General features: G+C 38.9%; 1 non-coding gene across 1 annotated transcript; it reads left to right on the forward strand.

The window, feature by feature from the left end:
• The first annotated feature begins 18497 nt into the window (after nt 1-18497).
• Nucleotides 18498-18579, forward strand: TRNAS-GCU (transfer RNA serine (anticodon GCU)). The gene has a single exon. It is a non-coding gene; the product is annotated as a tRNA-Ser (tRNA).
• The last annotated feature ends 8865 nt before the right edge of the window (nt 18580-27444 follow it).

The raw sequence follows: 27444 nt of genomic DNA on the forward strand, positions 1-27444 counted from the left end.
AGAAGGGGACTTCGAGGCCTGCGGACGCGAGCATGTGTACCTTGAAATCTCCAAAGCAACCTCAGCTCACTAATGCCGGGACTAATAGGAAGTACCTGGATCTGCACAAAATGATGTGCAGAAGCATAGTATGAGTATACCACAACAGTACCCAGTAAGTGCCAAGCCTAACCTCGGTAGAGTAGTGACGAGGTCAAGTCAAGAACTTAGTAGAGATAATAAGAAACAAGACGAAAGATACAACGATATAATGATAATGACAATGGAAATGAAACAATAAGGAATTTACGGAAAGTTAACAACACGGAATCAAGACAGTTAATACAACATGGAAGGAAACAAGGATTTACATGTTAAGAAAACAAACAACCAAGACAAGTACAGCAAATAGAGAAAAATCAACAAGGGACACTACCGAGATACCGCCTCGTAGTCCCAAATCATAAAAGTAACTCAAAGTCTTTCTTATATCACCGCGGGAGCCTTTACATTTAGTTTTGAAAATTATTTTTTCCGAAATAGTACTCCGCGTTTTAGCCCAGCTTATCACACCGCATGACTTCTAGTAGTTCCCCTACTAGCCTCGCGTATTAAGCCCACCTTATCTCACCTCATGCATTTCAAAACCCAGACCTTATACCACCGCATGTTTATCAATATCACAACGTATCACAATTCGCAATTCAAGTGCCCAATATCACAACTTACTAGAAAAGCCAACAATAATATGATTTCACAATAAGGAGCCCACGACTCAACCACAATGTACACAAAGTCTCAACAATAATAACCGGAGAGTAACTCAATAAAATGATATTTCACAACTTACACTTTGCCTTAATAGAAACCACGGCCTTTGCAACTCAATACCAAATTCAACGATAAGATATTCCAAGAATAGAAATTTCAAGTAAGGATTCAACAGTTAAATAATAAATACGGAATAAAAGAAAGCAAGTAATTCAACTAAACATATAGGACAATTTGCAAATAAGAGATAAAACAAGTAAACATGTGAAATTAGACTAAATATGATGACTACAACATGTTAAAGCAACTCAATTAAAGCATGAAAGGAAACTACATAGCTGAAAATCAGAAATTTCACATTTAGCCCGTGTACGCACTCATCACCTTGTGTACACGGCTTTCATATATCACAATTATCACAACAATACCAAATCCTAAGGAAAATTTCCCCCACACAAGGTTAAACAAGTCACTTACCTAAAACCACGCTAAATCTATCAACTAGAAGGTCTTTCTCTCGATTTTCCAACTCCGAACGGCTCGAATCTAGCCAAAACAATTTCATACTATAAATATAACTATAGGAAACTCATTCAAACAATGAAATTATGATCTTTGCAAAGAATTAAAAAATCGACCCAAAACGTCACCCCGAGCCCGCATCTCGAAATCGACTAAAACTATAAAAATCGAACATCCATTCGATATCGAGTCCAACCATATAAGAATTATTCAAGTCGGACCTCATTTCGCCTTTCAAAACTCAATAATTTAGCCTAAGGAGTTTCTACCAATTTTTCCCAATTTCTAACTCCAAAGCACCAATTAAATGATGAAATTATCAATAGATTCATGTGAATTAATCAAAAACGAGTTAGAATTCCTAACTCCAAAGTTCTCTATGAAAATCCCTCGAAATTTTGCCTCAAAATGAGCTTTCTAAGTCCCAAAATAAATTATGAATCAAACCCTCGAATTTTTTCCTTTTTTGCCCAGCGACTTCTGCTCTGCGACGCCGCACCTACAGAAAAACCATCCCAGGTGCGGAAAACACTTAAGTACACAATTTCCTCTTCTGTGGACCATGGCTCGCACCTGCGAGCCCGCTCCTGCGAGCCCGCTCCTGCGGAGTATTCTTCGCTTCTGCGAAGGACAACCAAGCAGCCCCTTTTCCGCATCTGCGACCACATATTCGCACCTGCGGATGCGGTCCACTCCTCGCACCTGGGATCCTAGTTGGGCTAATCTATTTTCGCACTTCCGATGACCAACTCGCTTTTGCGAGCCTGCACCTGCGGTCAATCACTCTGCATGTGCGATGACACCAGAACAACCCAGCTTCAGTAGAACACTAAGTCCAAAAATGATCTGATTTCCATCCGATTCATTCCTGGGGCCCTCCCCAAGACTGTCACGACCCAAAATTTCCCACCGGCGGGATCGTGATGGCGCCTAACATTTGACTTGCTAGGCAAGCCAACGTTAGAGAATCATTTACCAATTCCTTATTTCCATTCATTAATTAACATTAATTAACTACAATGAAGTATGACAAGTGCGGAATATCATAAATCTGTATTAACTACTACCACCCGGATCTGGAGTCACAATTCACGAACATTCTAGAATTTATAATAAGTAATAGTCTGAAGGAAATACAACTGTCTGAATGAAAGAAAACAATAGGACGTAAAAGATAGACGGGGATTTCAAGGTCTGTGAACGCCGACAGATTTACCTTGAGTCTCCGGATAACGGACCAGTAGCAAATCTCGATCAACCTGAGCCAGTATCAAAATCTGCACAGAAAGTGTAGAGTGCAGCATCAGTACAACCGACCCCATGTACTGGTAAATGTCGAGCATAACCTCGGCGAAGTAGTGACGAGGCTAGGACAAGACACCCACATATAACCTGAACAATATAATCATGCTAGTGGCAACAACATTAAATAAAGAAATAATGCAGAAATAATAGGAAGGGGACATACAGTGGGGAATACAACATAAAGAGTGAGAATAATGAAAATACAGAATTAAACTGGAAATCCTTAAACGAATTGAGCATATAAGACAGCAAGGAAAACTGCACGGCATCACCCTTTGTGCTTTTACTCTCAACCTCACCAAATAACAAATAAGACTGCACGACATCACCCTTCGTGCTTTTACTCTCTTCCTCACAATATAAATAAATCATGCAGGGTATCACCCTTCGTGCTTTACACTCTTCCTCACAATATAAATAAATCATGCACGACATCATCCTTCGTGGTTTACACGCTTCCTCACAATATAAATAAATCATGCACGACATCACCCTTCGTGCTTTACACTCTTCCTCATAATTCACAGAATCAATAACAACAGATAAAGAGAAGTTTCACGAGAAAACAATATTTCATCAATGATTACTTTCACAATTTAACATCTCGACCTCGAATCAATATTCACAATATTATCGACCTTGGTGGAACCGGATACAAGTCTCCTAACATTTCAACAACAACAATAAGCATGGATAACAAGATTTAAGACTACAATTTGCAAGAAATGAAATTTCACTCGCATACTATGACTCGACCACAACGTATAGATGCTAGTCACCTCAACTATACGTCGTATTCAACAACAAAACACGTAGCAAATACTCACACAATACCTATTCCCTCAAGCCAAAGTTAGACACAACATTTACCTTGCTCCGAAGGCCACTTAATTCTCAATCACAGCTTTTCCTTTGGAATTCACCTCTAAACCACTCGTATCTATTCACAAATGACTCATTAATATCAAATATTGCTAAAGGAATCAATTATATTTCATAAATGAAATTTCCAAAATTATCCTCCAAAAAGTCAAAAAAATCGACCGCGGCCCCGCTTGGTCAAAACCCGAGGTTCGGACCAAAATCCTCTTACCCATTCACCTCCGAGCCTGAATATGTAATTAGTTTTGGATTCCGACTTCAAATCGAGGTCTAAATCCCCAAATTCCAGAAATTTCTAGTTTCTACCCTAACCCCTAATTCTACCATGAAAATTTTAGATTTTAGGTTGAATTCTAGTAAAATGAAGTAAAAGATTGAAAGAAACGAGTTAAGGAACACTTACCTATGATTTGGGGAAGAAAATGTCTTTGAAAAATTGCCCTAGGCTTCCTATCCTTTTGAAAACGAGAAGAAAAATGGCTGGAGTCCGAATTAAATGCTCACTGCCCAGTGACCTTCGCACCTGCGGTGCTTTGGTCGCACCTGCGCATCCGCATGTGCGCTTCTGCAGAAAAGGGTCTGGGCCAACTGGGGCCGCACCTGCGGACAAGGTTCCGCTCCTGCGGAGAAAAGTCAGTTTCTACGAAAAAATGAAGTCCAGGCCTGGGTCGCATCTGCAGGGCTATCGCTCGCACCTGCGAGCTCATACCTGCAACCCTTTACCAAAGGCTCGCAGGTGCAGGCACACCAGATTTGGTGCACCAGCAACCTTGTTGAGTTTTGAACTCAACTTGCGCATCGCCCGAATGGCACCCGAGCCCTCGGGGCTCCAAACCAAACATGCACACAAGTCTAAAAACATCTTACGGACCTGCTCGCGCGATCAAATCGCCAAAATAACACCTAGAACTCTAAATTTAGCACCAAATCAAATGAAATTCTCAAGAACACTTTAAAATTTCTATTTTCTCAACTAGATGTCCTAATCACGTCAAATCAACTCCGTTTCTCACCAAATTTCACAGACATGTCTTAAATATCATAATGAACCTGTACCGGGCTCCGGGACCAAAAATACGGACCCGATACTAACAATGCCAAATATCAATCAATTTTTAAAAACAAATAATTTCCAAACTTTAAATTTTCATTAAAAGTTCATAATTCAAGTTAGTGACATCCGAATTCGATTCTGGGCATACGCCCAGGTCCCATAATTCGATACGGACCTATCGAGACCATCAAAGCACGGATTTGGGCCCGTTTACCAAATATGTTGACCGAAGTCAACTAAAATCAACTTTTAAGGCAAAAATTCTTATTTTCATTAGTTTTCAACATAAAAGCTTTTCGGAAACCTGTCCGGACTGCGCACGCAAATCGAGGAGGGTAAAAATGAGATTTTAAAGGCTTAAGAGCACAGATTCGAGTTCTAAAACATAAGATGACCTTTTGGGTCATCACATTCTCCACCTCTAAAATATTCGTTCGTCCTCGAACGGACATAGAAAAGTACCTGGGCTGGTGAAAAGATGGGAATATCTACTCCGCATATCGGACTCGGACTTCCAAGTAGCTGCCTCAATAGGCTGACCGCTCCACTGCACTCGAACTGAAGGGTAACTCTTTGATCTCAACTGGCGGACTTGCCGAGCTAGAATTGCCACCGGCTCCTCCTCGTAAGTCAAATCCTTGTCCAATTGGACAGAGCTGAAATCTAATACATGGGACAGATCACCATGATACTTTCGAAGCATGGACACATGGAATACCGGATGAACAGCTGCTAAACTGGGTGGCAACGCAAGCCTGTAAGCCACCTCTCCCACTCTCTCCAGAATCTCAAAAGGTCCGATATACCTGGGGCTCAACTTGCCCTTCTTTCCGAACCTCATTACACCCTTCATGGGTGATACCCGAAGTAACACTCTCTCTGACCATGAGTGCAACATCACGAACTCTACGGTCGACATAACTCTTCTGCCTGGATTGAGCTGTGTGAAGTCGATCCTGAATAATCTTGACCTTATCCAAGACATCCTGTACTAAATCTGTACCCAATAACCGAGCCTCCCCCGGCTCAAACCACCTAATTGGCGACCTACACCGTCTTCCATATAATGCCTCATAGGGAGCCATCTGAATGCTCGACTGGTAGCTGTTATTGTAGGCAAACTCCGCTAACAGCAAAAACTGATCCCAAGAACCTCCAAAGTCAATAACATAGGCGTGAAGCATATCCTCCAAGATCTGAATAGTATGCTCGGACTGCCCGTCTGTCTGAGGATGAAATGTTGTGCTCAACTCAACTTGCATACCCAACTCACGCTGAACTGCCCTTCAAAAGTTTGAGGTAAACTGCGTACCTCGATCAGAAATGATAGACACGGGCACACCGTGAAGATGAACAATCTCACGAATATAAATCTCTGCCAACCACTCCGAGGAATAGGTAACTGCCACGGGAATGAAATGCGCTGACTTAGTCAGCCTGTCCACAATGACCTAAACTGCATCGAACTTCCTCTGAGTCCGTAGGAGTCCAACAACAACGTCCATAGTGATACGCTCCCACTTCCACTCAGGAATATCTAGCCTCTGAAGTAAACCACCAGGTCTCTGATGCCCACACTTTACGTGCTGGCAATTTAGGCACTGAGCTACATAGGCAACTATGTCCTTCTTCATTCGCCTCCACCAATAATGCTGCCTCAAGTCCTGATACATCTTGGCGACGCCCGGATGAATAAAATATCGGGAACTGTGGGACTCCTCAAGGATCAACTCACGAAGTTCATCCACATTAGGCACACAAATACGACCCTGCATCCTCAAAACTCCGTCATCTCCAACAGTAACCTGCTTGGCACCCCCATGTCGCACTGTGTCTCTAAGGACAAGTAAATGAGGATCGTCATCCTGCCGATCTCTGATGCGCTCAAACAAAGAAGACCGAGCAACTGTACAAGCTAGAACACGGCTGGGCTCAGAAACATCTAGCCTCACAAACGTGTTGGCCAAGGCCTGAACATCCAATGCAAGCGATGTCTCCCTAATTGGAATATATGCAAGGCTACCCATACTGGCTGACTTCCTACTCAAAGCGTCGGCCACCACGTTGGCCTCCCCGGGATAATACTATATGGTGATATCGTAGTCTTTCAATAGTTCCAGCCACCTCCTCTGCCTCAAATTGAGTTCCTTCTGCTTGCACAATTACTGCAAGCTCCGATGATCAGTGAATACCTCACATGGCACGCCGTAAAGATAGTGCCTCCAAATCTTCAACGCGTGAACAATGGCTGCCAGCTCTAGATCATGAACAGTCTAATTCTTCTCGTGAACCTTTAGTTGCCATGAAGCATATGCAATAACCTTGCCACCCTGCATCAATACCGCACCCAGACTAATACGAGATGCGTCACAATATACTGTATAAGATCCTGAACCTGTGGGTAACACCAATACCGGTGCCGTAGTCAAAGCAGCCTTGAGCTTCTGAAAGCTCGCTTCACACTCGTCTGACCACCTGAACGGGGCACCCTTCTGGGTCAATTTGGTCAACGGGGCTGCTATGGATGAAAACCCATCCACAAATCGACGGTAATAGCCCGCCAAACCCAGGAAACTATGGATCTCTATAGATGATATGGGTGTAGGCCAGTCCTGAACTGCCTCAATCTTCTTAGGATCCACCTGAATACCCTCTGCTGATACAATGTGACCTAAGAAAGCAACTGAACTCAACCAAAACTCGCATTTTGAGAACTTAGCATATAACTGGCTGTCTTTCAGAGCCTGAAGAACGATCCGAAGGTGCTGCTCATACTCCTCTCAACTGTGGGAGTAGATCAAGATATCATCAATAAACACAACCACAAAGGAATCCAGGTAGGGTTTGAACACCTGGTTTATCAAATCCATGAATGCTGCTGGGGCATTTGTCAGCCCAAATGACATCACTAGAAACTCATAATGCCAATACCGAGTCCGAAAAGTTGTCTTAGGAACATCGGATGCCCTAATCCTCAACTGATGGTAGCCAGATCTAAAATCAATCTTTGAAAACACCTTGACACCCTGAAGCTGATCAAATAAATCATCAATCCTCGGCAATGGATATTGTTCTTGATGGTGGCTTTGTTCAAATGCCGATAATCTATACACATCCTCATCGATCCATCTTTCTTCTTCACAAAAAACACAGGTGCACCCCCAGGGCGAGACACTAGGTCTAATGAAGCCCTTCTCAAGCAAATATTGCAACTGCTCCTTCAATTCTTTCAACTCTGGCGGGGCCATGCGATATGGCGGAATGGAAATATGCTGAGTGCCTGGAGCCAAATCAATGCAGAAATCAATATCTCTGTCGGGTGGCACCCTCGGCAGGTCTGCAGGAAACACCTCTGGAAACTCACGAACAACCGGCACCGAATCTATGGGAGGAACCTCCGCACTAGAATCGCGGACATAAGCCAAATAAGCTAGACACCCTTTCTCGACCATATGTCGAGCCTTCACATAAGAGATAACCCTACTGGCAGAATGGCCAAGATCTCCTCTCCACTCTAATCGAGGCAACCCCTGCAAGACTAAGGTCATTTCTTGGCATGAAAATCTAATATAGAATGATAAGGTAATAGCCAATCCATACCCAATATGACATCGAAATCAACCATGTCAAGAAGTAGAAGATCTACACGAGTCTCAAGACTCCCAATGATGACTAGACACGAACGATAATCACGATTTACAATAATATCATCTCCCACTGGTGTGGACACATACACAGGAGCACTCAAAGAATCACGAGGCACAACCAAATAGGAAGCAAAATAGGATGACACATAGGAGTAAGTAGATCCCGGATCAAATAGAACTGAAACATCTCTACTGCAAACTGAAACAGTACCTGTGATAACAGCGTCAGATGACTCAGCCTCAAGCCTGGCTAGGAAAGCATAACACCTGGGCTGGGCCCCACCACCTTGAACTACGACCTTGGGACGGCCTCTAACTGGCTGGTCTCCACCTCTAACAGTCTAGCCTCTACCTCTGTCTGCCTGACCCCTGCCTCTAGCTGGCTGAGCAGGTGGTGTAGCAACTGGTGCCGGAACCATGGCACGAGAACTCTGATGCTGTGAGCTGCCTGTTGCCAGAGGGCAAAATCTAGCAATGTACCTCGGATCACCACAAGTATAACATAACTTTGGGTGCTGTAACTGCTGACCCTGAAACTAACCCTGTCGACCTGAATAACCACCCTAATAACTCTGGAATGGAGGTGCACTAATAGGAGTTGGTATTTCACTGTAGGCTAGCTGGTCGGAATAATGCATCTGAGTGCCACGACCACCTGAGGCACCGTGGGATGCCTGGGGCACTAAATGAAACGGCTTAGGAGGATGGCCTCTACCAAAAGTACCCCTGCCTCTAGATGAGGCACCGCTGAACTCACCGGAATGACGAGGTCTCTTGTCAGACCCTTGACCTCCCTAAGTAAGATCCAGTTCGACTCGTCTGGTGACATTAGCAGCCGCCTGAAAAGAAATCTCACTCCTAGTCTCCTTAGCCATCTGCAATATGATAGGCTGAGCAAGTCCATCAATAAACCTCATCATCTTCTCTCTCTCTCGGTGGGAAGCATAAGAATAGCATGACGGGCCAAATCCACAAAACGGGTCTCATACCGAGTAACAGTCATACTACCCTGCTGGAGACGCTCAAACTGACGGCGACACTCCTCTCTCAATGTGATAGGCAAAAATTTCTCTATGAAGAGCTAAGAGAACTGGTCCCAAGTAAGAGTAGGCGACCCAGCTGGTCTGGTCAACAAGTAATCTTTCCACAATTTCTTGGCGGAACCAGTCATCTAAAATGCAGCAAAATCGACCCCATTGGTCTCCACTATACCCATGTTCCGTAAAACCTCGTGACAGCTGTCAAGATTCTCATGGGGATCCTCCGAAGGAGCACCACTGAAGTGAACATGAAAGAGCTTGATAAACCTATCCAATATCCATAAAGCCTCAGAAGACATAGTTGGCCCATCTCCGACCTGTGCCACAATAACCGGCTGAACTAATCTGACTGGCTGAGCTGCTGGAGCCTGATACTGGGGAGCTATCTGCTCCAGAGCGGGAGTGGTAGGAGTCTGGGCTCCTCCTCTAGTCTGAGAGTCTGCTGGTGCCATGGGAAATGTGTCAGTCTGGGCCACACTCTCCATAAGGCCCACCAAACGGACCAAGGCATCCAGAAATACTGGGGTAGCAATGAAGTCTTTCGAAACCTGAGCTGGTCTGGCAGGAACAGTCTGGGCTGGAACCTCCTCGTCAAGCTCTATCTGAGGCTCCACTGCTGGGGCTGCTTCTCGGGCCCTAGGCTGAGCCCTGCCCCTGCCTCGGCCTCTAGCACGGCTTCGGCATCGACCTCTGCCCCGCATAGGAGCTGTCACTGGAGGCTCTGGCTGCTGCTCAGCTGAGGAAGCGGTACGTGTTCTCGCCATCTGCGAGAGAATAAGAGTAGAAGAGTTCAATCAGTATTGAGAAAGCAAAATCGCACGACAGAGAAAAATAGAAGTGAAACTTGTTCCTAAACTTCATAGCCTCTGGAAGATAAGCACAGACGTCTCTGTATCGATCCTCCAGACTCTACTAAGGTTGCTCATGAATCGTGAGACCTAGGCAACTAGTGCTCTGATACCAACTGTCACGACCCGAAATTTTCCACCGACGGGACCGTGATGGCGCCTAATATTTCACTTGCTAGGCAAGCCAATGTTAGAGAATCATTTACCAATTCCTTATTTCCATTCAGTAATTAACATTAATTAACTACAATGAAGTATGACAAGTGCGAAATATCATAAATCTGTATTAACTACTACTACCCGGATCTGGAGTCACAATTCACGAACATTCTAGAATTTACAACAAGTAATAGTCTGAAGGAAATACAACTGTCTAAATGAAATAAAACAGTAGGACGTAAAAGATAGACGGGGACTTTAAGGTCTGTGGACGCCGACAAATCTACCTTGAGTCTCCGGACAGCAAACCAGTAGCAAATCTCGATCAACCTGAGCCGGTATCAAAATCTGCACAGAAAGTACAGAGTGCAGCATCAGTACAACCGACCCCATGTACTGGTAAGTGTCGAGCCTAACCTCGATAAAGTAGCGACGAGGCTAGGACAAGACACCCACATATAACCTGAACAATATAATCATGCTAGTGGCAACAATAGTAAACAAATAAATAATGCAGAAACAATAGGAAGGGGACATACAGTGGGGAATACAACATAAAGAGTGAGAATAATGAAAAGATAGAATTAAACTGGAAATCCTTACTCTCAACCTCACCAAATAACAAATAAGACTGCACGACATCACCCTTCGTGCTTTTACTCTCAACCTCACCAAATAACAAATAAGACTGCACAGCATCATCCTTTATGCTTTACACGCTTCCTCACAATATAAATATATCATGCACGACATCACCCTTCGTGCTTTACACTTTTCCTCATAATTCGCAGAATCAATAACAACGGATAGATAGAAGTTTCACAAGAAAACAATATTTCATCAATGATTACTTTCACAATTTAACATCTCAACCTCGAATCAATATTCACAATATTATCGACCTTGGTGGAACCGGATACAAGTCTCCCAACATTTCAACAACAACAATAAGCATGGATAAAAAGATTTAAGACTACAATTTGCAAGAAATGGAATTTCACTCGCATGCTATGACTCGACTACAACGTATGGATACTAGTCACCTCAACTATACGTCGTATTCAACAACAAAACACGTAGCAAATACTCACACAATACCTATTCCCTCAAGCCAAAGTTAGACACAACACTTACCTCGCTCCGAAGGCCACTTAATTCTCAATCACAGCTTTTCCTTTGGAATTCACCTCTAAACCACTCGTATCTATTCAAAAATGACTCATTAATATCAAATATTGCTAAATGGATCAATTATATTTCATAAATTAAATTTTCAAAATTTTCCTCCAAAAAGTCAAAAAAATCGACCCCGGGCCCGCTTGGTCAAAACCCAAGGTTCGGATCAAAATCCTCTTACCCATTCACCCCCGAGCCCGAATATGTAATTAGTTTTGAAATTCGATTTCAAATCGATGTCTAAATCTCCATATTCCCGAAATCCCTAGTTTCTACCCTAACCCCTAATTCTACCATGAAAACTCTAGATTTTAGGTTGAATTCTATTAAAATGAAGTAAAAGACTGAAAGAAACGAGTTAAGGAATACTTACCTATGATTTGGGGAAGAAAATGTCTTTGAAAAATCACCCTAGGCCTCCTATCCTTTTGAAAACGAGAAGAAAAATGGCTGGAGTCCGAATTAAATGCTCACTGCCCAGCGACCTTCGCACCTGCGCATCCGCATGTGCGCTTCTGCGGAAAAGGGTCTGGACCAACTGGGGCCGCACCTGCGGACAGGGTTCCGCTTCTGCGGAGAAAAGTCCGCATATGCGAAAAAACGAAGTCCAGACCTGGGTCACATCTGTGGGGCTATCGCTCGCACCTGCGAGCTCGCACCTGCGACCATAGGCTCGCAGGTGCGGGCACACCAGATTTGGTGCGCGAGCAGCCTTAATAAGGTTTGAACTCAACTTGCGCATCACCCGAATAGCACCCGAGCCCTCGGGGCTTCAAATAAAATATGCACGCAAGTCTAAAAATATCATATGGACCTGCTCGCGCGATCAAATCGCCAAAATAACACCTAAAACTCTAAATTTAAGCACCAAATCAAATAAAATTTTCAAGAAAACTTTAAAATTTCTATTTTCTCAACTGGACGTCCGAATCACGTCAAATCAACTCCGTTTCTCACCAAATTTAACAGACATGTCTTAAATATCATAATGAACCCGTACTGGGCTCCGGAACCAAAAATACGGACCCGATACTAACAATGTCAAATATCAATCAATTCTTAAAAATAAATAATTTTTCAAACTTTTAATTTTCATAAAAAATTCATAACTCAAGCTAGGGACCTCCGAATTCGATTCTGGGCATACGCCCAGGTCCCATAATTTGATACGGACCTACCGGGACCGTCAAAGCATGGATTCGGGTCCGTTTATCAAAAGTGTTGACCGAAGTCAACTAAAATTAACTTTTAAGGTAGAAATTCTTATTTTCATTAGTTTTCAACATAGAAGCTTTTCGGAAACCTGCCCGGACTGCGTACGCAAATCGAGGCGAGTAAAAATAAAATTTTTAAGGCTTAAGAGCGCAGATTCGAGTTCTAAAATATAAGATGACCTTTTGGGTCATCACAAAGACCCTGTCCGAATATACCAACAAGTTCCAAACCACATAACAGACCAACTCGAGGCCTAAAATCACATCAAACAACATAAATTCTACGAATCGCAACCCAAATTCAAGCCTTAGCAATTATGAACTTCTGAATTCCGAAACCAACGCCGATTCATACCAAAACAACTCCGATTGACCTTAAATTTTGTACACAATTCATAATTGACGTTACGAACCTATTCCAACATCTGAAGTCAGAATCCAACCCTGATATAAAAAATTCCACTCTCTGACAAACTTTTCAAAATCTTCCAACTTTCCAACTTTAGCCAATTAACGCTGAAACGACCTACGGACCTCCAAATCAACATCCTGACATGCTTCCAAGACCAAAATAACCCTACGGAGCTGTTGAAATCGTCAAAACTCCATTCTGGAGTCATCTTCATACAAGTCAAACTACGGTCAACTTCTACGACTTAAACCTTCAAACTTAGGGACTATGTGTCCCATTTTACTCCGAAACTCACCCGAAATCAAAACACTCCACCCCGAAAAGTTACATAACCACAATATAGCATAAAGGAAGCATAATTTAGGGGATCCGGGCTAAAATACTCAAAATGACCGGTCGGGCTGGCAAGTCCGAATTGCTGAGGCAGATGAACACAAGACGACCTGTGTGACAAGATATGGGTCGTACGACTTCCTGGTCATGCCATTTGGCTTGACTAATGCTCCAGCCACATTTTGCACATTGATGAACCAAGTTTTTCGAGAGTACATTGACGAGTTCGTAGTGGTCTATTTGGACGACATTGTGATATATATCAAAATAATTGAGGAACATCTGTAACACCTACGGAAGGTCCTAGACGATTGTGGGAGCACGAACTATATGTGAAGTTGTCCAAGTGCACATTCGCCCAAAAACAGATTGACTTCCTCGGACATGTCATCGAGGAAGGGCGGATATAGATGGACCAATAGAAGATTCAGGATGTCACTTATTGGCCTCCGCCTAATGATATCCACGCCTTGAGGGCGTTCCTTGGCCTATGCAACTTTTATCGGCAATTTGTGAAAAATTATTCCTTCATTGCATTGCCGTTGACAGAACTCCTAAATAAAGTCACGCCTTGGGACTGGGGTCCATAGAGAGCGGAGGCCTTCAACGCATTGAAAGCGGCTATGTCTAGTAGCCCTGTCTTGGCCCTTCTTGATTTGGCCAAGCCATTCGAAGTACAAACGGATGCCTCTGACTATGATCTGGGCGGAGTTTTACTACAAGAGGGGCATCCAATTGCGTACGAGAGCCGAAAGTTGAAGGATGCAGAACGACACTCTGCCTCCCACGAAAAAGAATTAATAGTCGTCGTCCATTGCTTGCGCCTTTGGAGGCACTATCTGTTGGGTACCCCGTTCGTAGTCAAGATAGACAACACAGTTGTTAGCCATTTCATGACCTAGCCAAAGCTGAATGGCCGCCAGGCCAGATGGCAGGAACTACTAGCGAAATTTCACTTCAACTTGGAGTGCCGAAGTGGGAAGACTAATCAGGTTGCTGATGCGTTCAGTCGGAGGACTAACTTAGCAACGGTGTGCCTACTCGCCATCCTAAGAGGGAGTGAAGTGGCCACCACTATAAGATACCAGATACAAGATCTACTCCTAAAGGATCTTGCTACACAGTATTTGGTCGATTTTGTAGGACAGGGCAAGACACGCCAGTTCTACATGGAATATGGGTTCTTGAAGGTGAAAGGGAACCGACTTTATGTTCCTAAAGGAGGAGATCTGTGAAGGAATCTTCCGATGGAATGCCATCATACTCGGTGGCCCAGTCATCCAGGGGAAGAACGCAACATGGCATTGTTGCGTCGTGCTTATTATTGGCCTCAAATGGCTGATTATGTTGCTCAGTATGTAAAGAATTGCCTAGTATGCCAGAAGGACAAGTCAGACCGCTTGACACAAGCGGGACTTTTGGATCCATTGCATGTTCCAAAGAGACCTTGAGAAAGCGCTTCACTAGATTTCATCACCGGATAACCCAAGGTCGGAGATCTTACAACTATCTTAGTTGTGGTGGATCGGTTTTCCAAGTATGCTACATTTATAGCAGCCCCACAATATATATCAGCAGAAGATACAGCTCAACTCTTCTTCTCTCATGTTGTTAAATATTGGGGTCTTCCTAAGACATCGTTAGTGATCGCGACTCTCGCTTCACTAGCAACTTTTGGACTCAGCTCTTTAAGTGCCTCGGGTCCAAATTGAGCCACAATTCAAGTTTCCATCCGCAATCTGATGGCTAGATGGAGCGGTTCAATGGCATGCTGGAGGAATATCTTTGCCAATTTGTTACTGGATCGCAGAAGAATTGGGTGAAGCTTCTGGATGCTGCTCACTTATGTTTCAATTCATAAAAGAGCTCTAGTACAAACAAAAATGCTTTCGAAATTATTACCGGACAACAACCTCAACTCCCACACACTGTGAATGCCCCAAACATGTCAAAATCTCCTCGAGCTGCCATATTCTCAAAGGAATGGAAGCGAAATTTGGAGTTAGTGCGGAGCTATCTTATCAAAGCCCAAAAGCGGATGAAGAAGCATGCTGATCAGAATCGTTGCTTTGTTGAATACCAAGTAGGAGACAAAGTGATGGTGAAAATCCCAAAACGATACTTGTTTGCAGGGGTCCATGACCCTCATCTATTGCAAAAATACATTGGACCTTTGTCCATTGAGAAGCACATCGGGAAAGTTACATACCGGGTGAATACCCCAGCCTGGTGGAAGATTTATCTAGTTTTCCATATGAGCCTTCTGAAATCCTTTCAGGAAGACATGGAGGATCCTTCACGGAGCCAACTCACAATACCCAATATTCGAGGCCCTAATTCAACCGGGAATAGGCGGGTAGAAGCTATTCTTGATGATCAAGTGGTTCATGCTTCAAGGAAAGATCACCAAGAGTTCTTAGTGAAATGGCGGTACTATGATGCAGAAGAGAATATTTGGGAGAGGGGAACAAACCTCAAAGTTTACAAGAGCCTGATCTATGATTATCTTGCAAGAAAGGCACCGAGGACGTAGCCAACTTAGGTAGGGGAGAATGTTATGAGCGACTTTCCAGCCATGCCCCATGACCCCTTGGACGCGCCCCATGGCGTCCTGACAAGCCTCCCGACGCCTAGCGCCATGGTCGGCCCTGTGGTCTTGGCTGCGCCAAGTGAAAAGCGTGCTTGTGCCTATGTCACCCCACGGATAGCCCTAGCCAGCGCCCAGCCGCAGGCAGATGCAAACAACGTCGTGCTAGCAGACAGTGCCGTACGCGCAGACTCTGATGCTAAAGACAATGTTGCTGCCAACGGACCTGCTTCTACGTTGTAGGAATCTAAGTCCTTTTCATTGTAAATATATAGTACTTTTATTTCATGTATTTCCATTGTGTCTCTTTATCTTACTTAGGTCAAGTCCTGTAACTTTGGTTTATTTTTTTTTAAGCACTATTAGGGGGTATCAAGCAATCAAACTTTCTAGCAAGCAAACAATTCTCTGTACTGGTGTCTTCTCCCCCCCTCTCCCTCGACACCGTGTTGCTTCTCGTTAATAGCTTTCATTTATGCAATCAAACTTTCTTTCATTCTCAATTCTCTTTTATGTTCTCTCAATTACTCATGACATTGGTTTTCCTGTACAACACTGACAATGTCGTCTAGCATACGGAGGGGACCCCAGTTGACGAATAGTAACTACGGACATCAGTTGCTTAGCCTTACGTCGCCCTTCCAAAGTTCCAATGAATCTTAGGAAGGCGTCGCGTAACAGTACACACGAAAAGTGGATATAATCACAAATTCGTGTTGCATGACCTCGTAGCACCATAAAATGAACTTGAAAGTCATGATGAAGCTAAGAGTACTCGTCACTAGATCGTTTACTATGGAACTACGAAATTTCAGGTCAATCAGAGTCCATCAAAAAAATTCTACAAAATCAGCATGTGCTAATACATGCGAAAAAAGTTGATATAATCACAAAGTCGTGTCGCATGACCTCGAAATGCGATAAAATGAACTTGAAAATTATGGCGAATCTATGAGTACTGGCCACTAGGCCGTTTTCAATGGACCTACAAAATTTTAAGTCAATCAGAGTCCGTAAAAAAAAAATTTCAAAATCAACATGTACTAATACACACGAAAAAATAGTTATAGTTATAAATTTGTGTAGCATAACGTCGAAATGTCAAAAAATGAACTCGGAACGATATGGCGAAGTAATGAGTATTGATCCCTAGGCCATTTCTTCTCCACCTATTAAATTTCAGACCAATCAGAATCCGTAAAAAAATTCTACAAAATCAGCATATACTAATACACATAAAAAAAAGTGAATATAATCATAAATTCGTGTTGCATGACCTCGAAATGTCAAAAAATAAACTCGCAAGTCAGTCAATTTTTTTTTTTTTTTGCAAAATCAAAATATACTAATGCACTCGAAAAAATAAATATAGTCATAAATTCATGTTGCATGACTCCAAAATACGAAAAAATGAACCTGAAAGTCATGGCGAAGCAATGAGTATTGGTCGCTAGGCCGTTTTCCTATGGACCTATGAAATTTCAGGCCAATCAGAGTCTGTCAAAAAAATTCTACAAAATCAGCATGTGCTAATACACACGAAAAAGTAAATGTAATCATAAATTTGTATTGCATGACCTCAACGCCAAAAAATAAACTCGGAAGTCATGGTAAAGCAATGACTATTGGTTAGTCGGCCATTTTCAATGGACCTACCAAATTTCTGACCAATCAGAGTCCGTAAAAAAAATTCTACAAAATCAACATGGTACTAATATACACGAAAAATAAATATAGCTATAAATTCGTGTTGCATGACCCTGAAATACCAAAATATTAATCTAAAAGTCATGTCGAAGCAATGAGTATTGCTCACTAGGATGTTTCCTAAGGACCTTCAAAATTTCAGGCCAATTAGAATCTGTTAAAAAAATTATACGAAATTATCATGCGATAAGACACACAAAAAAGTGGATATAATCACAAATTCATGTGGCATGTAGTCAAAATGCCTTAAAATGAACTCGAAAGTCATGCCGAAGCAATGAGTATTGGTCACTAGACCATTTCCAATGGACCAATAAAATTTCAGGCATTTATAAATAAGTGCCTAAGTACCCAATTTTGACTATTAATAATATAGCCAAATTCAAGTTTCCCTCCAAAACATCCCTTAAAATATTCAAACCACATAAGACGAAACACTTCTTCCTTTCTTATTTTGCCAATGAGGGACAAGTTTCTTCCTATTAACTAACTCATCAACTTTAACTAAACTAACACTCCGAACAAAATGTATGCAATCAATTGGTTTACAAAAGTTTCGAATCGTGGGTACAAAGTCGCCTTTAATAGCCTTATCCTCCAAATTGGGATTTCTCGACGTGAATCTTGATTAATCGGATTGCAAAGCGAGTACCGAGTGTGATCTCTTTATCCACAAAGTAGGACGTCTTAGCGTGAATCTTGATTAATCTGATCGTAAAGTGAGTATCAATCACCGGGTGTGAAACAAAAAGAAGTTATTCAACATTCATGGAAGGCAGCTCTAGTTTTTAACCTCAAGTTCCAAAATCAATAAGTCTCCATTTTCGTATAATCTAAGCTATTGGTTGATTGTCAACAACAGTCGCTTTGGCCGAGTGGTTAAGGCGTGTGCCTGCTAAGTACATGGGGTTTCCCCGCGAGAGTTCGAATCTCTCAGGCGACGTTATTCGTTTTTACTCTTTCATTCATTTCCTTTGGCTTTTTCTCTAACACATATGACAAAGTGAGAAAGGGCCAATTTCCATTAGGTGCAAGTATCAATACTTTGGGAAAATGTTTTTTTTTTCCTAGCTGAAATCATAATTATGTTATGAACTATTTCTTTTTACTTCTTCTTGGGGTTAATAACTTAAATGGTCATCCAAGTAAAGGCAATTTATTTGAGAGGAGTGCATCTATTTTTGATTATTTCTTTCTGTGGTCCATAATAAGTAATTTTTTGGCATTTAGTATACTCCTTAAGAAAATACTAACTCCTAGAGAAAAAAAGATATATTGATTAAATTACTCTTAATTGAAAATTTAAATATTGTTACCTTAACACATTGGGATAAGTAAATAAAGGCAAATTTTGGCAAAATAAAATTAATTTCTTCTTGATTATGTAAAATGACACTTATTTTGGACCAAAATAACAAGACCAAAAGGTCATTGATTATGGACCGGAGGGAGTATCTTGTAAAGGCTTGGTAAGCAGGGGCAAGTCAACAATTGTAATACCTGGTTTATCTGAACCTATACTTTCAACGTTAAATATAAATTTGTGTAAAATTTCACTAAAATTGCAACAATAGTAGATATGGACCTATAACTTTAAAAATATAATGAATTCAATGCCAAGAACCTTAAATATTGAACGAGCAAAATTTAAATCTTAAATCCGGCTCTACCGATAAAGCCAAATTTGAACGGAAGGGAATGCCTACAGTTTACTTTTTGTGAGTTTTCAAAAAGTACAACGAGGACAAGCATGGGCCATTACTGTTTTCATAGCAAATCTTTTAATTTTTACCTCAAAGTTTAGAGGCAAATTTCGCAATAATGATATGTACTTCAGAGTAATAGTGAAAACAAATGAACGTACTATTACTGGCTAATTGCAGATTCAGATAAAAACGTACACTTGCTAATGTGTTGATTGTCCTAAAGTTTGTCCAAATATATGTCAACTCTATAAATTGTTGCATTCCCAACAATTTCTAGTAATTAGATAGATCCAGTAATTATATCAGCTTGCACTTGTTTATCATGATAAGTGATAAAATTGATATGAGAATGTGTATTAGTTAAATATGATTATAATAATATACTATTATGTAAAAACACGCATGATGTGTTAATTGAATTGTTTTTATTTTTTTATCTATTTTCTGGCTCTTACAATGCTGTTTTTCTTATGTTTTTTTTGACTTTTGTTGTTGGTATTGATCTATTGTCTATTTTCGTATTCTTGAGCCGAGGGTCTATCGGAAACAGCCTCTCTATTCCCTCGGAGTAGGGATAAGGTCTACATACAATACACCCTCTCCATATCTCACTTGTGGGATTTCACTGGGTTGTTGTTATTGTTGTTGTTGTATTGAGCATATATAAGTCTTTTTTGTTTGGTTCCCTTGCTTCCTTGTGTATTTCGCTTGTGCTCTATCAACATTCATTGGAAGACCATCAAAGGTTGCGATGAGAAGGATATGATTTTTTCACTATTTAATTAAATATTTTGGGTTCGCATTCGGACAATATAAAAAATCCTGATAGGGAGCTTTTCTCCATTTAATGGGCATCATAACACGGTACAAATTTAATTGGGCAAAATATAAAATTGGCTGATCGACTGAAACTAATTACATTTGCTAGCCGAAAAATGTATAAAAAATATATATATTTATATGCAAAAAATTATACATTTTGTCAGCTATTATTTTCAAAAGTAGCTAAAATATACATTTTTCAATCCGATTTAGCCGGGTAGCAGAGCGATTACAAAAAGTATCGTGCCAGAAACAAAAGAAAGAACATTCAATGGAGAGAATCTAGTTTCATATCTTATATGTTGGTTTGCCATTAATACTTTGCTATGTATATACCAAACGACATACTTATCACCAATTCAATAATTCATCAGTAGTACCTTCTTACATGCAAATGACAAATTATACTATGTTTTTTGGTCTGGTGGTAAAGGAGAAAAACCAAACGTTGTAAATGGTTCGGTTCAACCGGTTAGTTTATAAAATTTGTACCATACCAAGTTTTTGATTATTTTATACTGTATAATCAAATTTAGACTTTTAAAAACCGTACCAATCATATCGGTTTCTCTTCGGTATCGGTACAGTTCGGTTAATTTTCGATATTTTTTAAATGTCATTTAAAAGTTACTAGTAGAAGCATAATGCAATAACATACCTACTTTTATAGGATTTATCAAAACTCTCTAAACAATTTTACTATTTAAAAGGTGATGAACTAAGAAAATATGAAAGATGGCCAAAATATAGATCCATCAACTATTCTATAGCAGCGTAAAAGAAACTAAGCAAAGACCCAGAAAATATAAATCATACGGATGAAAAGATATTAAGCAAGCCGAGACTCAAGAATAAAGTCTATAGAAGATTAAATATTTGAAAATATAAATTTAAATCATACGAAAATTTAATATATTGTAGTTTGCTATTCATAATCGCTAGATTATGTAGTGTCTTGATAGTGAATATGCTGGAAATAATTTAGCTTCAATAGGAGTAGTATAATAGGTTTGGGAATTAGGATTTTGGGTTTTATTAATTGTTGGTTTGTAACCGTTTTTATAATTTTAAGGCCCAAGGAAAAATTTAATGCTTTATTATTTTTAATATTAATATATAAATATATTTTTTACATGTAAATTTATTCAGTACGGTTCGATATTTTTTTGATTTATTTTCATAAAATAAAAAATCTACTATAATTATCGGTACGGTTATAGATTTATATAAAAACCTACAATTTTATTAAAAGAAACCTAAAAATCAGTTCGGTTCGATACAGTTCGGTCGATTTAGTCGGTTATTAAATATGCATTGACACCCCCTTTCACTATATTCGCTATTTTACTTGAGGGGACCAAAAATGGAGAATCAATTCTTTTCTTTTGTTTTATTATTTGTCAAATAAATAGAAAAGAAAACATAGCGTCTTCTTATAGATGGTGTAAAGATTAATCAATTTGACTTACTTTTTCTCTTGTATTAAATATTTTCTGCTACAACGTAACAATCTTATCAACATATTAATAACAGTGAAGTTCAGATTATTTTTTCTCAACATTTTTACGAGGAATTCTATTTTTTGTTATTCCATAACTTATACACCATAACATTAATTTGATTACTGAGGAAATATATTGTTGGATTTTTTTATCTAATTAGATAAAGATGTATGAATGGGAAATAAAGGGAAAAAATTAGGAGGAAAACGAAAAGTTTGAAATAGTTTCCTTTACTAATACACTTTGACCCTCGTTGGAAAAAGGAAGAAAATCTGTGTGCTTATATAGAGAAGCATATCTTCTAACTCTTAAAGAGTTAAGAAGAACTGGTGCCTCGCGTCGTCGTCGTCGTCGTCGCTCGGCTTCGACTTCGGCTTCGGTCAATCCCGTTTTCCGTTATTTATTTTTCTTTCCTGATATTTTTGCGCAGATTTTATTTCGCGGATAATTTTCTAACGACTAACGGTCGTTTTTGAATTCGCGATCAAACAGAAAAGTATTTCTGTCGAAACAGTATCTCTTGTGAACAGGTACTTTCGCACCTCTTCAACTCAGACTATTTGACTATAAATTCAAAGGTTTGGTCTCACTTTCCGACCACCGAAAATTTACATACTCTCCCCTCTCTCTTCTGCATTTCTGCATTTGTTTTCCAAAAGCAAAAATATAAGTATCAGTATGGTTTACTATCGTTTGTTGAGTTCGACGAAATTCTGTAATTTCCATTGCCGGTATTACAGAATAGTTGTTCTGTTCTATCCTAGGAGAAATTAATCCAACAACCTTGGGCAATAGTGAGAGGATTAAATTCCTTAAAGAAACACAGTTTTCTGTTGGGCTTGAAACGTTATTCATTTCATTCTATTTTTGTCTTTGATTTCTGGTTTCATTTTATTTTACAGAAATTATACTTTCGAATACAGATTACAACATATATTAACATATATTCTTTCAAATTTCAAGCCGTTAATTATGACCTCGTTCGTCATATCAAGTATAAAAGGAGGAATAATATGACAAAGTAGGTGATAGGTAACATGCAAAATCCACATAAAGGTTGGGTTAATTCCCTTGTGTTGAGTGAAAACTTGTTTTAATAGTTTATTTTGAGACCCAATATTGCCATATTAAAAGAACTTGATTATAAAAAAAAATATCAACTTAAAGTGATGAAATCTTTGAAAAGTGACCTCATGATTATTGCCAATTTATAGGACAGTTTCCTAAGGAAAAAGGAAAGAAAAGACAGCTTCCTAAAGAAAATGTGATGAGATGCTTATAGTTCAGTTGCTCTTTAACGGGTTATGTGGTACGAATTCGAATTAAACGGGATCTCAATACGGGTAAAGCAAGCACCGGGTGGAAACAAAAAAGAAAAGAAATCTTCATTAGCGGCGAATCCAAAATTTCAACTATATGTCTTCCAGATTTTTAAAACGACAACGCAAAGTACTAATAATTGGATTATAATTTTAATATGTATACATATATAATAAATTTCTTAACACAAATATATTATTTGCGCAAAAAATGAGTTTCGCCGAATTTGTATACGGGCTTCTAGCTCCGTCTCTATTATCCATACTTTATTAGGGTACTCGGAGGCAAATTAATTATTTAAACTTGATAATTTCAAATTTTATTTTCTCAAAACTGAACCCAATGTGCTATTGTAATTATGAATTCATATTATATAAATTTATACACTTTGTATAAAAAATATTGAATTCAATTGTACTAGTCGACTCTGTATTGTATCTGCCTTGATGGTACATGCTAATGGTAAGACAAGTAGATAAGATTTTTAACTTCAAATTTTTCAGAGACCATTTTGCTAACATACAAAAGCAAAGCATCAAATCAAAGAAAAAAAAATCAAGAACCAATGTCAAAGGCTATATGTTTATTTTTTGTCATTAAGCTGAATTCAACTTCAGAAAGCTGAACCCATCACTTGAGAGAAGTGTTTCCTAGCTTTTGTACTACTACTACTAATCAATAGGAAGTGTGTCTGTTTGCTTTTGGAAGCTTCTATGATTTCAAGATGCTCTTGAGAGTTGAGAGAGTAGAAGAGCACTTGTACATTTAAATAAGGATTTAAATGGGATATTTACATAAATAGCCAGTTTGATTCACTATTTATTTTTTAGCCGATATATATAGATTATAGATGAAGGGGAGCCTTGAACCAACGATCAAGTTGTCTCTGTGTGATCTATATGTCACAGGTTCGAGCTGTGGAATCAGCCATTGATGCTTGCATCATAGTAGGTAGCCTACATCACACTCCTTGGGATGCGACTCTTCCTAGGCCTTGCGTGAATGCGGGATGATTTGAACACTGTGCTGGTCTTTATTTTACATAGATTTAAACGAAAGAGAACCTTGGAGCAACGGTCAAGTTATCTCTGTGTGACCTATAGGTCTCGGGTTTGAGCCATGGAATCAACCATTGATGTTTGCATCAAGGTAGGTTGTCTACGCCACACTCCCTTGGGGTGCGCCTCTTTCCCAGGCCCTGCGTGAACACGAGATGCTTTGTACACCGAGTTATCCTTTTTTTTTTTACATAGATTATAGACACTGATTATATATGGTGATATACATATAATACCCAGATTATACATAAATTATACACTCGTCAGCTATTTTTTAGTTTAAACAGTTGGATGAGCGACTATTTAGTTTTTTGCACCAAATGTAATTAATGATTTTCTTTAATTTTATACGCTGAAAATGTAAATCTTTTTACACCAACACTGTAGATGGTGCAGTTTAATACATATTATACCAAGTTAATTAATATTTTTTTTAGATTACTAATTAATGATTATCATAGAAAGTTATCTGTAATTACTTTATAAGTAACTTAATCGTGTAATACATGAGTAAAACTTAAACTCATTTTTTATCTATATTTTTACAGTTTTTTGGGATTTGGGGGTGAAAAATTGAGGTTAATGCAGTACTCTCCAAGATAAACAGTTCCTTGCTGAGGCAGTAAAACTGCTGACAAACAGGACATATGTATAATGACAAAGGTTCCAATATTGGGGTAAGTTGTCTAACAAAAGAACATGAAAAAGGTCACAATATTACCTCTGTCTTCCAATCCTGAATTTCACATTTCGAAAATGGTGTTCTATTGGGGGAAATTTGGGAATTATTTTCTATTATGAAAGAGTACTCAAAGGGGTTTTGTTATTATACTGTATTTGTAAAATAATTATGGAGAAGAAAACAACGTATAGACAAAAATGTAGAAGAAGTAGAAACTAATCTGAACCCACTGAATTCACAGTGTATCCTTAAGGAACTCAATCCCCTCCTAGTACCCGAGGTTGTGGATTATTTTCTCCCAGGATAGAACGGATGACACACTGGTATAATGATACTTCAAACCCCAGTGTTTCAACGAACACAAATGGCGGCAGCAAATCACACTTACTGTTGTTTTGTGGTAGTTAAAACAATGCAGAAAGGAAGAGGAGAATTCAAAATTTTCGTAAGAAAAATCTGAGGGAATAGCCTTCTATTTATAGCCAACATGTTGGGTTTAAATGAAGAAATGCAACTCTTCAGAAGGTCTGTCATGACTGTTTACGTAAAAAGGCCATAACATAAATGGCCATTTACGCAAAATAAAACAGGAATTCAAAACGCGGAGGAAAATTAATTTTCCGTTATAAAAATGGATAATTTGGATTAAATAATATTATATTAATATTTAATATTAACAAATAAATTTAATCCAAAAAAATAATCAATCAATTGACCAAACTCGAAGCTGAGCGAACGACGACGACGCAAGGCTTGCTTTCTTCTTAACTCTTTAAGAGTTAGAAGAAGAACAATTGTATATGTACCCATCAAAAGTCTTTTCCTCCTTTAATATGGGACAATGTCCCTTTGTCAAGGAGGAAAAATTAAATTTTTATTTTTCCCTCCATTTCCCATTTACCCTCTTTTAAGCTAAAATAAGCTTTAAAAACCCAAGGTTTTTCGTCTGGATCATAGTAGAATAAATCTCAAGACTTTGGAAATTTCAGTGTTTGGATATAGATTTAATTTAAAATAGTAATTGTATAAAGAGTTCTTACATTATTAGTATATTCTAACCTATTGTCGCTCGTTATATACAGGGCTTATATTTTTCATGTTGCTAATTTTACATTATGAACAGTTGTTTGTATTTATTTTTTAAATGATCTAATTTGATGTTTTTCCACAAAAAGCAACCTAATCTTTTCAACTTCAGCTTTTTCAAAGCACAACCACTAGTGATGAAATGCGTAGAAATTTATCCTCTTAGCTACTTCTTTAAGCGCATAAACAAACAGGGTGGATCTACCACATAACTTACTGCTTAAACGTTTGTCTAAACTATAATATATTTATTTATTAAAAAATTCATTAAATAGCTATAAATATTTACTTATAAATCCAACTTTTTTGTATATTAATTTGAAATTTTTATAGAAATTCGTTAACTGCAAATTCTAGATTTGCCTCTTGTAAAAAAAAACATTCTAAGTAGTAATTTGAAGAATTAGGGTTCAAGACTTCGAGCATCGAATTTGAAAACCTCCATAACCACTAACTTTTTAACAATGTCAATTTTATTTTATTCATAGTAACTGAGTTGTATCCTTGTTTTTCGGCGGAATGTTTTTATTGACTGAATATGGTCTTTTTTTTACTTACTATATTTATTACTTTATTGTTTTTCTTCGGAACGTTAATTAGTTGGATCATAAATTATTCGAGATAATTTATTCTTTTATTCATTTGGATTACTTTCTTAAAGTACACTTAGGAATCTCCTTTGCAACTTGAATTCAAAATATAAACAAGTACTTCTCATTTAGCCCCATTTAATTTGTATAATTCCTTCATTTGGTCCCCTACATTCTAGACTTCTAGTACTATAGAAACTTTTTGGGTGTTTTAGGTTTAATTAATTAAACTTATTGTAACGTGTCTTATTTTCAGTGTTATCCTATTTATTTTTGGACATTTGCATATATTTATCTTTTAGATAATCTGTCACTCCATAAGAGTTGAACCCCGTTTAATATTGTTGTATTTTGAGTTTTGTCTAACTTTTATACACTGGAAGTATAATTATTTTCTGCACTATTAGTTTATCTAAAGATAATTGCAGAGTATATAACAGTAAATAAGTGGGATAAGCTACTAAAAAATAAGGCAGATTACCTATTGCATCATGTGATAGCATATAAATCATTTACGTTATATTATCGGTGTAAAAAAAATAGCCCAATATACAAAGTATCTCGTATTCACGCAGTGTTTGGGGAAGGGTTGCACCCAAATGATATAATATAGACAACCTTACCCTAATGCAAGCATTTATGACTGCTTCCACGACGCGAATCTGTGATTCATAGCTCACACGGACACAATGTTATTGTTGCTATAAGACTTTCCTTCTTATGTTATATTATCGGAGTATATAAATTATATTTATTTGAATTTATTTGTAAGCTCCGATAATTTTGTTATATTATATTGATCATATCAATTATTTATTTATTTCAAAGCGTATTGAGGGAGCCCCATGCATGAACTGTTTTCAGATTTCAGGGAAAAAGTTAAGGTGCACTAACTTAGCGAGGTTGAAATTTGGTTATAAAAAGGACAATAAAAAGAACAAAAAACAGCAAAAAGTTTCATTATCAGTCACTTTTTAAAATTTTCTCATTTTCAAAACTGTTCTTCTTTCAGTTACTTTATATATAAACTCTCATTCATACA

This window comes from Nicotiana tabacum, chromosome 21 (assembly GCF_000715075.1).
Source record: "Nicotiana tabacum cultivar K326 chromosome 21, ASM71507v2, whole genome shotgun sequence".
NCBI lineage: Eukaryota > Viridiplantae > Streptophyta > Magnoliopsida > Solanales > Solanaceae > Nicotiana > Nicotiana tabacum.